Below are 9,991 nucleotides of genomic sequence, written 5' to 3'. Positions count from 1 at the left end.
AATAAATGCACTGACAACATGTTTACCTCCATCTATAATTGATATTACTCTAGTGAAATCCTCATTTGAGTTGTGATACTCTCTTAAATGCTTAGAGAATTCTTCAATTTAAGCTTTATTTGTTGCCATATCCTTCTTTGTCATGGGCCCTTGCGAGTCTAGAAGTTAACGAGTGCACACATTGACTCCATCATAAAATATCGATATTTATTGTTGCATATTGAAGTCATGTTGAGGGCAATGTTGTAACAATCTCTTGTAACACTCCCAAGCTTCTTATGGAGACTCCCCTTCTAATTTTTGAAAATTCTATATATTTCACTTTAGCCTCACCACTTTTGAAGGAGGGGTAAACTGGTTTATGAACTCAGTCCTAAAATCAACCCATGTCGTGAATGCTCCAAAGGGAAGTGATTTTATCCATTCCTTAGCTTTACCCTTCAACGTGACCAGAAAAAGTCGAAGCATCACTGCATCTTTACTCACATTTGGTGCATTAAAATAATGTGAAGCCTCCACCACCTCTTCTATGTACTCATAAACACCCTCATGCTCGTTTCCATAAAAGGTAGATCTTTTAGCATATTAAGAATGTGCCCTGAAATTTCAAACTTTGTTGTGGTTGGGATTTTTGGTGGATCAAGACCTCATTTGTTTTCGTTCCTCATATGCCGATTTTTTTTGCTAAAACAAAAAAAAAACGCATAAAACGAACAAAAAATAACTAAACTAAAAAATGACTGTAACGTAACCACGATGTGGCCAAGATGCCCATGACGTGGTTGCTGATCAAACAGAAAAACAAATGCATAAAAATTAATTTTTGCGTTTTTTACCCCACAAAAGGATCGAATAACTAAAATCAATTAAAATGAAAATCAAATAAGTCATTCCTTGACAACGACGCTAAAAACTTGATGTGCACAAAAGTACATACTAGTTTTAAATTTATAACCTAACAAACTTAACTAGCTAAAATACACCTAGGTAGTGTAGCTAGTCAAATTGTAGAATAGCTTAGGTAAGTCAGGTGTCAAACATAGGGAATGATATTTGATTAGAAAAATAACTACTAAAAGTTAAACTAAGAAAAACAACTAAAGGCGGGGGGGGGGGGGGGGGGGGGTATCTGATTTTACAAGTTCATATTAACTTAATTAAAATTCTCAACTAATTATCAACTAACGAAACAAAAACTAAAATTAAAAGCAAGAAACACAAAAGACGATTTAACCCGAGATAATTGAGAGACTTTCCTTTAGCTTTGATATACTTGTTATTATGGTTGATTTATGGAAGTACAATGGATTAATGTTTCGTTGGTTACCGATTCCTAAGATGATCGGGTTAATGTTCACTAACATAATCCTTTAGCAAATAAGTTCATTCATATGGTGACCATGCGAATAAACTAACAAATTTACTAGTGTGCAGATCGAGTTAAATTAGACTTATAATTGATTGATCAATTTGGTTCATTAAATCAAATAAATATATGATTGGTCGTCATATATTAGCTCTTACAATTATTTACCCACTTTTCCATTTAACCCTAGGTTTTTGTCAAAAAACAAGTCCTACAATTTTGCAATTCACAAAGATCATAAGATTCAAGTTCAATTAAGAATGATGGTCATGCAAACTTGATTAAACTCAGTAATAAACAGAAGAGTAGTTCTCATAAACATTAGGAGGTTCTTTAATAAGCTAAAGTAACAAATAACCAACTAAGCTTAATCCAAACCATAAATCACTAAAATTAAACGCAAGAAACACAAAATACGATTTAACCAAGATAATTGAGAGACTTTCGCTTAGCTTCGATATACTTGCTATTATGGTTGATTTATGGAAGTGCAATGGATTAATGTTTCGTTGGTTACGATTCCTAAGATGACCAGGTTAATGTTCGCTAACCTAATTCTTTAGCAAATAAGTTCATTCATACGGTGACCAGGCAAATAAACTAACAAATTTACTAGTGTTCGGATCGAGTTAAATTAGACTTATAATGGATCGATCAATTTGGTTCATTAAATCAATTCAATATATGATTGGTTGTCATATATTAGCTCCTATAATTACTTACTCACTTTTCTATTTAACCCTAGGTTTTGGTCAAAAAACTAATCCTATAATTTTGCAATTCACAAAGATCATAAGATTCAAGTTCAATTAAGAATGATGGTCATGCAAACTTGATTAAACTCAACAATAAATAAAAGAGTAGTTCTCATAAGCATAAAGAGGTTCTTTAATAAGCTAAAGTAATAATAACCAACCAAGCTAAATCATAACCATAAATCAAACCATAAAAAGTCAAGCAATTTAATCTAAACGAAATTCATAGGTTTTTAGCCCATGATTTCAGCAGGTAAACACATAAAAATGAGGTTCGTCTTGTAATTCATAATCAAACTCAAGAAGAAAAAGTGTTAGTAAGTTGGTTTTGCCTTAAATCTTCTCAAGTCCAAACTTTAAATCAATCTTCTCAACCCCAAGCTTCAAAGTGTGTTCTTGGCCTTCAAAAGACGACAATATTTCCAGTCAAAGTTTCCATGTCTTCTATTTATAGTTTTCTCGAAGTTAGTCCACCACGACGTAGTCTTTTGGTTTATCCCATAATCCAAAAGTCATCGAGATTTGACGGGAAACTTCAAAATGCCACGATGTGGTAATGAGGCTTTTCTTTATTTTAGCCTTGATCCAAGTTCCTAGCTTCTAGCTTCTAGCTTCCTTTTTGCTCCAAGCTATCTTTTACCACTGTAACACAACATATAATAGATTAAGAACCTTTTGTTCTATAATAGGCATAAAAATGGCTAAAAATATTAAGATACGATGTAAAATATATGCACATATCAGTTCTCCTCCACCCACCCTCCATATTTTCCTCTCTCCCACTCTCATGTGAAGAAATCAAAAGGATATCATAGTCCTCATTGTCTTATCAGAAAGAATATATAACCTAGATATCTAAACATGCCCCATTTGCGAGAAAGGGGAATCTATTGATCAATAAAACTTCTACAATAAGGGCAACCAATGGATCAAAAAAGTTATGGTGGTAATATTGATTCCCGTTTAATTTCACAACAAACCAATTGTCAAATTCAAGAGAAATTACTCAAAGTTCAAATAGATCTGGGCACAAATATGACTGGAATTTTTTTATTGTTTGGATCAAGTTAACCTTCAAGATTACAACAATGAATGCTAGTATGGAATAACAATGCCATAATCCATAATTAAATTTGAATTCAAGTGGTGCATATGTTCAACGCAAACAACAAACAATTAGAGTGCAAAGCCATTAAGGATTGGAATCCCATGATTCAATGGTACTGATTCTGAGCCCCATCTACTACCTTCTCCTTCTCGTTTCTTTCGGTACCCATTCACCAGTGGAACCATAAGTATATTAGCTTTTTAGCTTCCCACTATACAACCTATAACAACAATAAAACCAGTCTCTAATTTGTTCACCCTCCCAAAAAACCTTTATCTCTAATTCTCTCGTTTATTCCTCCATTTATAGTTCATTCTGAAACAAGCCTTACCAAAATCTGAAACAAACCTTAAACAAGTTTGAAACAGCAAACATGACATTTGGGGGAGGCGGATGAAAGGGTGGAAAATAAGCTTGGTGGCAAACGTGGAGGCGGCATTGGTAGGGTTTTAATGTTGGTCATAGGCTCACCCAAAATGGTATTTGTAGGATAAGAAAATGGAGGAGGAAGGTGGTGGCTTAGTGAAAGGAGGAGGCGGAGAAGGCGGTAGCGGTGGATTGTTATTCTCCGATAGCTAATAAGAGTTTTGGAGAGAGAGAACCAAATAAGAGAGAGAGAGAAGGAGGGAGGGAGAGAGAGAGTGTGTATGTATGTGTGTGTGAATGAAGAAGTAGGGATGTCAACGAGACCAAATAGGATGAGGGTTGCATCCCCCGCCCCTCCCCTGAAATTCCCCCGACCTTCACCCATAAATCTCCAACCTCCCCATCCATGTTCACGCCCCACCTATGTCCACGCCCCCACCCCTGTTACGCCGCTCCCAATTAATTTTGGGCAACCTTTTTGTTTGGGGCTAAAAGAAGCTATTTTTGGCTAAAAAATAGTTATTTATGGTATAATTTATATATTAAAAACAATAATATTATGACATCTCAAAAACATTATATTAACAACTTAAAAAGATGTTTTTGTATAAATTTTAATCAATATAGGAAAAATAAAAGAAATTACAAATGATAAGATTGTAATTTAGCATGACTATAGACTAAAACCACGACAAAAACCCAAGGACTAAATTATTACAAAAAAAAAATTTGGATTGAAACCACAATCTTCTTCTACCGACATAGATTATTTATGTAATATACTTTTATTTTCTTTCTAAGCCATTTATAAACGCGTCAAAGTCATATAAATTTTGCGATTAATACTTTAACATTATATGAGTGATATTTGATGTGTTAACTTATAAAAAGTCGTTTTAACTTTAAGTAATGGTTTAAAGGCCAAGTATTGAAGAAACACACATTATTTTGTGTCGCAAAATGTGAACATAAGTTGTTCCTTTAAATTATTTGCACTTAAGACATTTTTGTGAAATCAAAATATCAATTTTTACCTTGTTTATTTGTAAATCATAATTTCCAAAATTCATGTCTATTTGTAAATCATAATTTCCAAAATTCATGTCTATTTGCTTAAAATGAAGTATTAAGTATGTGACTTTATTTGAGTTGTTGTTGTGCTTTCAATATTCACATTTTTTTTTCAACTTGTTGCAACTTGCAAAATATAAAAATAAATTGAAAAACACATCCAAATCAATAGATGACCTCGCCCCATACACCTTCGATTGGGGAACCTAGATTTTGACCAAGCACGGTCATATAAAGAAAACGAGGGGGTGTTCGGAATTGTTTTTGAACATCAAAAGTCTTTTTTGTAGAATGAATTTTTGTAAAAGGATCTATTTAAAATATGTTTGGATTAGCAAAATGATTTTTAGTGTAACTTTTAGGGAAAATGACTTGTAAGGGTAACAAAGTATTAGACTTGTACAAAAAATACCATTGAATTTTTTTTACACACAACACGAATCAACTATAACTTTTGTACATATATGACCATTAAACTTCACATTTGTTCAAAAAATATCATTATCTTACTGATAATAATATGTCATCAGCCACGTAGCATGCCATGTAGTTGCTGACATGAATTTTACTGTTTATTATGTACATATTATACCATTAAACTATTTTTTTCACACATTATACCATTAAACTTTTTTTATACACATTTTACCATTAAACTTTTTTTTTTGTACACATTTTACCATTAATGTTATATAATTTATTGAAAAAAAATATCATTTCAAAAAATACAAATTATTACATAAAAGTAGGTTTCCCATCACCTGATGTGGATTTTACTGATTTTCTAAATTTTAGTTAGCTTATCATTATAAGTCATTTTCCTATCGGTAAACAACGATATAATTTCAATGCACTTTTTTAATTATCAACCATAATCAAGAAGAGGGGTGTTTTTAATAAGGTAACATGTACACAATGTTTCATGAGTTTATAAGTGTGCATCAAACGTAGTTTCCTAAGAAAATGACTTATAACAATATGTTTATTAGACATTAGCTAAAATAATGAACAATTGAGTATTTCTTCGCTGCTCCAGATAGATGTCTCAAGTTCAAACCTTGTGGGTTTCAATCGATGTATGACCAACATAAATTCACAATGTAGTTGTAAAAGAAAGTCCTTAGTATCATTGTAAAAAACAAACCTTTCCCCCAAACCTTACAAAATCACGGAGTCACAATATATGATGGAAAACCCATTTTATGTAAAAATATGTATTTTTTGAAATGATATTTTTTTAATAAATTATATAAGATTAATGGTAAAATGTGTACAAAAAGTTTAATGGTAAAATGTACACAAAAAAAGTTTAATGGTATAGTGTGTACAAAAAATAGTTTAATGGTATAATGTGTACATAATATACAATAAAATCCATATCAGCAGCCACATGACATGCCACGTGGCTGGTGACCTACTATTACCGGTAACATAATGGTATTTTTTGAATAAAGGTGAAGTTTAATGGTCATATATGCACAAAAGCTATAGTTGATTGGTGATATGTGTACAAAAAAAAGTTTAATGGTATTTTTTGTATAAGTCTAATACTTTGTTACCCTTACAAGTCATTTTCCCTAACTTTTACATGTCACAAAAGTTAGGTTTTTTATGGACAAAACTGCAAAATTAGCCTCTGTGGTATTCAAAAAAACTTTGGATAGGGTCCAAAAAGTTTCCAACTTGCATGGATAGTTAAAAATCAAGGTTTTCCTTTAGTTTTGGCCCTAAAATTACGAATTTTTTTTTTTTAGTTTTGGTCCATGGAGCACTTGAATTGACTGTTTTGCCCTTTAAATTTCTTTTTTGTACTTTTTTTTTCATTTTCTATTTTGTGGATATAAATAAAAAAATGTCCACCCCCATAACTCCACTCCTCCTCCTCCCCCCCCCCCCCCCTCCCCCCTCTCTCTCTCACAACTTTCTACTGCAAATAAAACCCATTTTTTGTGACTGTCGGCTCCCCTTTTCCTCTTCAACTCTGTTCTCCCCTTTCTTCATTAAGCTTTTGACAACAATAACAAGACCATTTCCAAGCACACTTTCTGACGAAGTTCCTTATCACTATCTTCAGATCGGAAAAACTGAAGCTTTTCAAATTCAATCAATTACCAAATTAGTTCGATAGTCATTAAATTGGTTAGCTCGAACTAGGTCAACTTCATTGAGATGAAGTTCGATTAGACCCATGGAAAGAAATTGGTTAGTCAAAATTAGGACCAAATTAGGTCAACTATAAGCAGAAGAACAATTTTTTGCTTCAGTATTCTTCATCGTGATACACTTCATCGGCTTCTTCAACCTGAGAAAAAATCCAGAGCAATGATTACATGTGGTTGGGGTCGAATGGTGGGAGGTTGCAGTCGATGGGACTCCATTGCCAATAGAGGTAATCAGAATCTAGACTCTGTTTTTATACAATTTTGATGCGGTTTGATGGTGTGGCAATGGAAAATTTTCCCTCGTCATCTCCAACAATGAACTCAAAAATCTGAATTGAACTTGAGAAATAAAAGAGAAAAGCAAATCTGATTAGAATCAAACAAATAGTAATAATCAACTTTCGTCTTCTTCATTGTGAGTTTTGGGGGCGAGATGATTCAAACATCAACTGAGCATCAAATTCATAACTTTTTTTTCTCTAAAACAGGTGGAGAGAGAGAGAGAGAGAGAGAGAGAGAGAGATGACGAATCAGGTTTCTCTAAAACTATGGTGGTTTTGAATTATGAATATTGGAGACGATGAGGGATGGTGGTTGGGACCAAATTAGTGGGATTCATGTGGGTTATTCGTAGGTATATGTATTTGTGAAGTGTTTGTTTAAGCTTCAATGTGTTTCAACAGGGAAGAAGATGAAGTGTGCGTATACGTGTGAGAGAGAGAGATAGAGAGACTATGGTGGGGGTGGGTGATGGATTATATTATGTTTTTTTTTTTAAATAAAAATAACATTAAAATAATTATAGAAAAAAGAAAAAAAATTAAAAGGGTATAATTATCTTTTCAAATCTTTTTGGACTAAAATCAAAGAAAAATTTTGATTTTGGATATTTCCATGAAAATTGAAAAGTTTTTGGATTCCAACCAAAAATTTTTGAATACTACAAAAATCAATCTTGCAGTTTTGTATTTTTTATGACTTTTTTAAATCCATCATTTTCTTCTATACAAAAATTCATTTTCAGAAAAACTTTTCTATTATTTTTTTTTTTCAAAAATTAAAAAGATAAAAGTTATTCTAAAATGAATGTCGAGCATACGATTTGATTTCTTGGTTTCTCTTTTATATGAAATAGAAGCACTCCGGTCTTTTAATGGTGAATCCAAGTAGTTGAACCTCGCAGTTGAAGATGGTTTTGATGCTTAGAGCGAAACCCAAAAACCTTGCTTCTTTTATCGTCTCAGGTTTCGTCTCATTCCCCCATCCTTTCATTCAGAAATCCTTCATCATTTTCACAATTAAGCAACGGAATATTTACCCCCAAAACGATTTCAGCTCGTTCTCATTCAACGGCTTCTTCCAACCGGCAAACAATGGTTAAGCATCCTCGATCTATGAGTGAGAAGATTACTAACCTCGATGATGCCCTCCAACTGTTTGATGAAATGGCACAAAGACAACCTCTGCCTTCAGTTGTTAAATGCAACCAGTTGTTGCAAGCTCTTGCCAAAATGAAGCATTATTCTTGTTCTATTGAGCTTTTTAAACAAATGAATGTTGTTCGTGTTCCTGTTGATGTTACACTATTAACATTGTGATCAAGTGTTGCTGCCAAATGCACCGCACGAGTGAAGGATTTGCAGTCTTAGGCTATGGCTTCAAACGTGATATATCACCTGATGTCTGCACCTTTAGCGCACTCTTAAATGGGCTCATCCTAGAAGATAGTGTCCTCAAGGCAGAAAGATTATTTAAGAAGCTAATCAAAGAGGAACTCTGTGAACCTGATACAATTATGTACACCACTATGATTAAAGGGCTTTGCAGATTTGGCAATAATGATACTGCCATTGCATTGCTTAAACTAATGTATAGGAGTGGTTGTAAACCTAACGTGGTCACATATAACACAATCATTGATAGTCTTTTTAAGGACAAAATGGTAGATGATGCTTTAAACCTCTTCAAAGAAATGGTCTTCAACAAAGGCATCCTACCTGATGTTGTGACTTACAACTCTTTGATTCATGACCTTTGTAACTTATGTCGTTGGGATGAGGTCTCTAAATTGCTCAAAGAGATGGAGGATGATAGGATTTCCCCAAGTGTTAACACCTTTAATATATTAGTTGATGCACTTTGCAAGGAAGGGAAGGTGGAGGATGCAAACTGTGTTATCAACATAATGATCCAAAGAGGAAAAGATCCTGATGTAGTCACATACAACTCACTTATCGATGGTTATTGTTTGCGAGGTGAAGTCACGAAAGCAAGGGAAACTTTTGATTCCATGGGGTTTCGAGGTCTCGTTCCTAATATTGTGACTTATAATAGTTTGTTGAATGGGTATTGCAAGAAATTGAAGATAGAAGAGGCCATGCATTTGTTTCATGAAATAACTAAAAAAGGTATGAGACCTAATGTCATCACTTACATCACCATGCTACAGGGATTGTTTCGAGTTGGACGTTGTAAAGATGCAGATGAAGTTTTTAATGAGATGCGAGCAAACAAACTGATTCCGGATGAATGCACTTACAAAATAATTTTGGAGGGTCTAAGCAACAACAATCAAGTGGAGAAAGCACTTTCTTTATTCTATTTAATAGGTGACAACAACCTAAATTCAAATATTATTGTGTACAATATACTTATTGATGGTGCAAGTAAAAGTGGGAAGTTTGATATTGCAAGGAACCTTTTTAATGAACTAATTGTTAAAGGTTTAACACCTGATATTTGGACATATAATACAATGATCGGTGGGTTTTGCCGGGAAGGTGTGATGGGGGAAGCAAAAGATTTGTTTATTGAAATGGAAAAGAGAGGCTGCTCGCCAAATGATGTGACTTACCGTATTCTTCTCCAAGGATTTCTAAAGAACCAACAACATGATACCATAGAAATGCTTCTACAGGAAATGGAAAGAAAATGTTTTTCACTTGATGCTTCAACTGTAGCAATGTTACTTGATCATATAAAAAGCTAGATCTTTAGATGCTTCTTTGCTTAAGTTGATTGGTAAGCTTGTGCCAAAGGAAGGAGTGGATGCTCCTTGTTTTACAGTGTAGATGACATCCTTGGTTTTCTAAAAGGTGTGGTTTTGGTGATCTTTGGTCTGCAAGTTTGTTATCGTTTAGTTATTTTTGTTAGCCAATATCAA

At 33.5% G+C, this 9,991-nt stretch overlaps 1 non-coding gene and 1 pseudogene across 1 annotated transcript; both read left to right on the top strand.

Annotated features, from left to right (window-relative positions):
- The first annotated feature begins 223 nt into the window (after positions 1 to 223).
- Positions 224 to 330, top strand: LOC145037933 (small nucleolar RNA R71). Its single transcript, XR_013679043.1, has one exon. It is a non-coding gene; the product is annotated as a small nucleolar RNA R71 (small nucleolar RNA).
- A 7,637-nt stretch (positions 331 to 7,967) lies between these two features.
- On the top strand, positions 7,968 to 9,991 carry LOC145034037 (uncharacterized; annotated as a pseudogene).

The sequence above is a fragment of the Lactuca saligna genome, chromosome 3 (genome assembly GCF_052625555.1).
Source record: "Lactuca saligna cultivar CGN05327 chromosome 3, ASM5262555v1, whole genome shotgun sequence".
NCBI lineage: Eukaryota > Viridiplantae > Streptophyta > Magnoliopsida > Asterales > Asteraceae > Lactuca > Lactuca saligna.
This window is presented reverse-complemented; position numbering and strand designations above follow the sequence as displayed.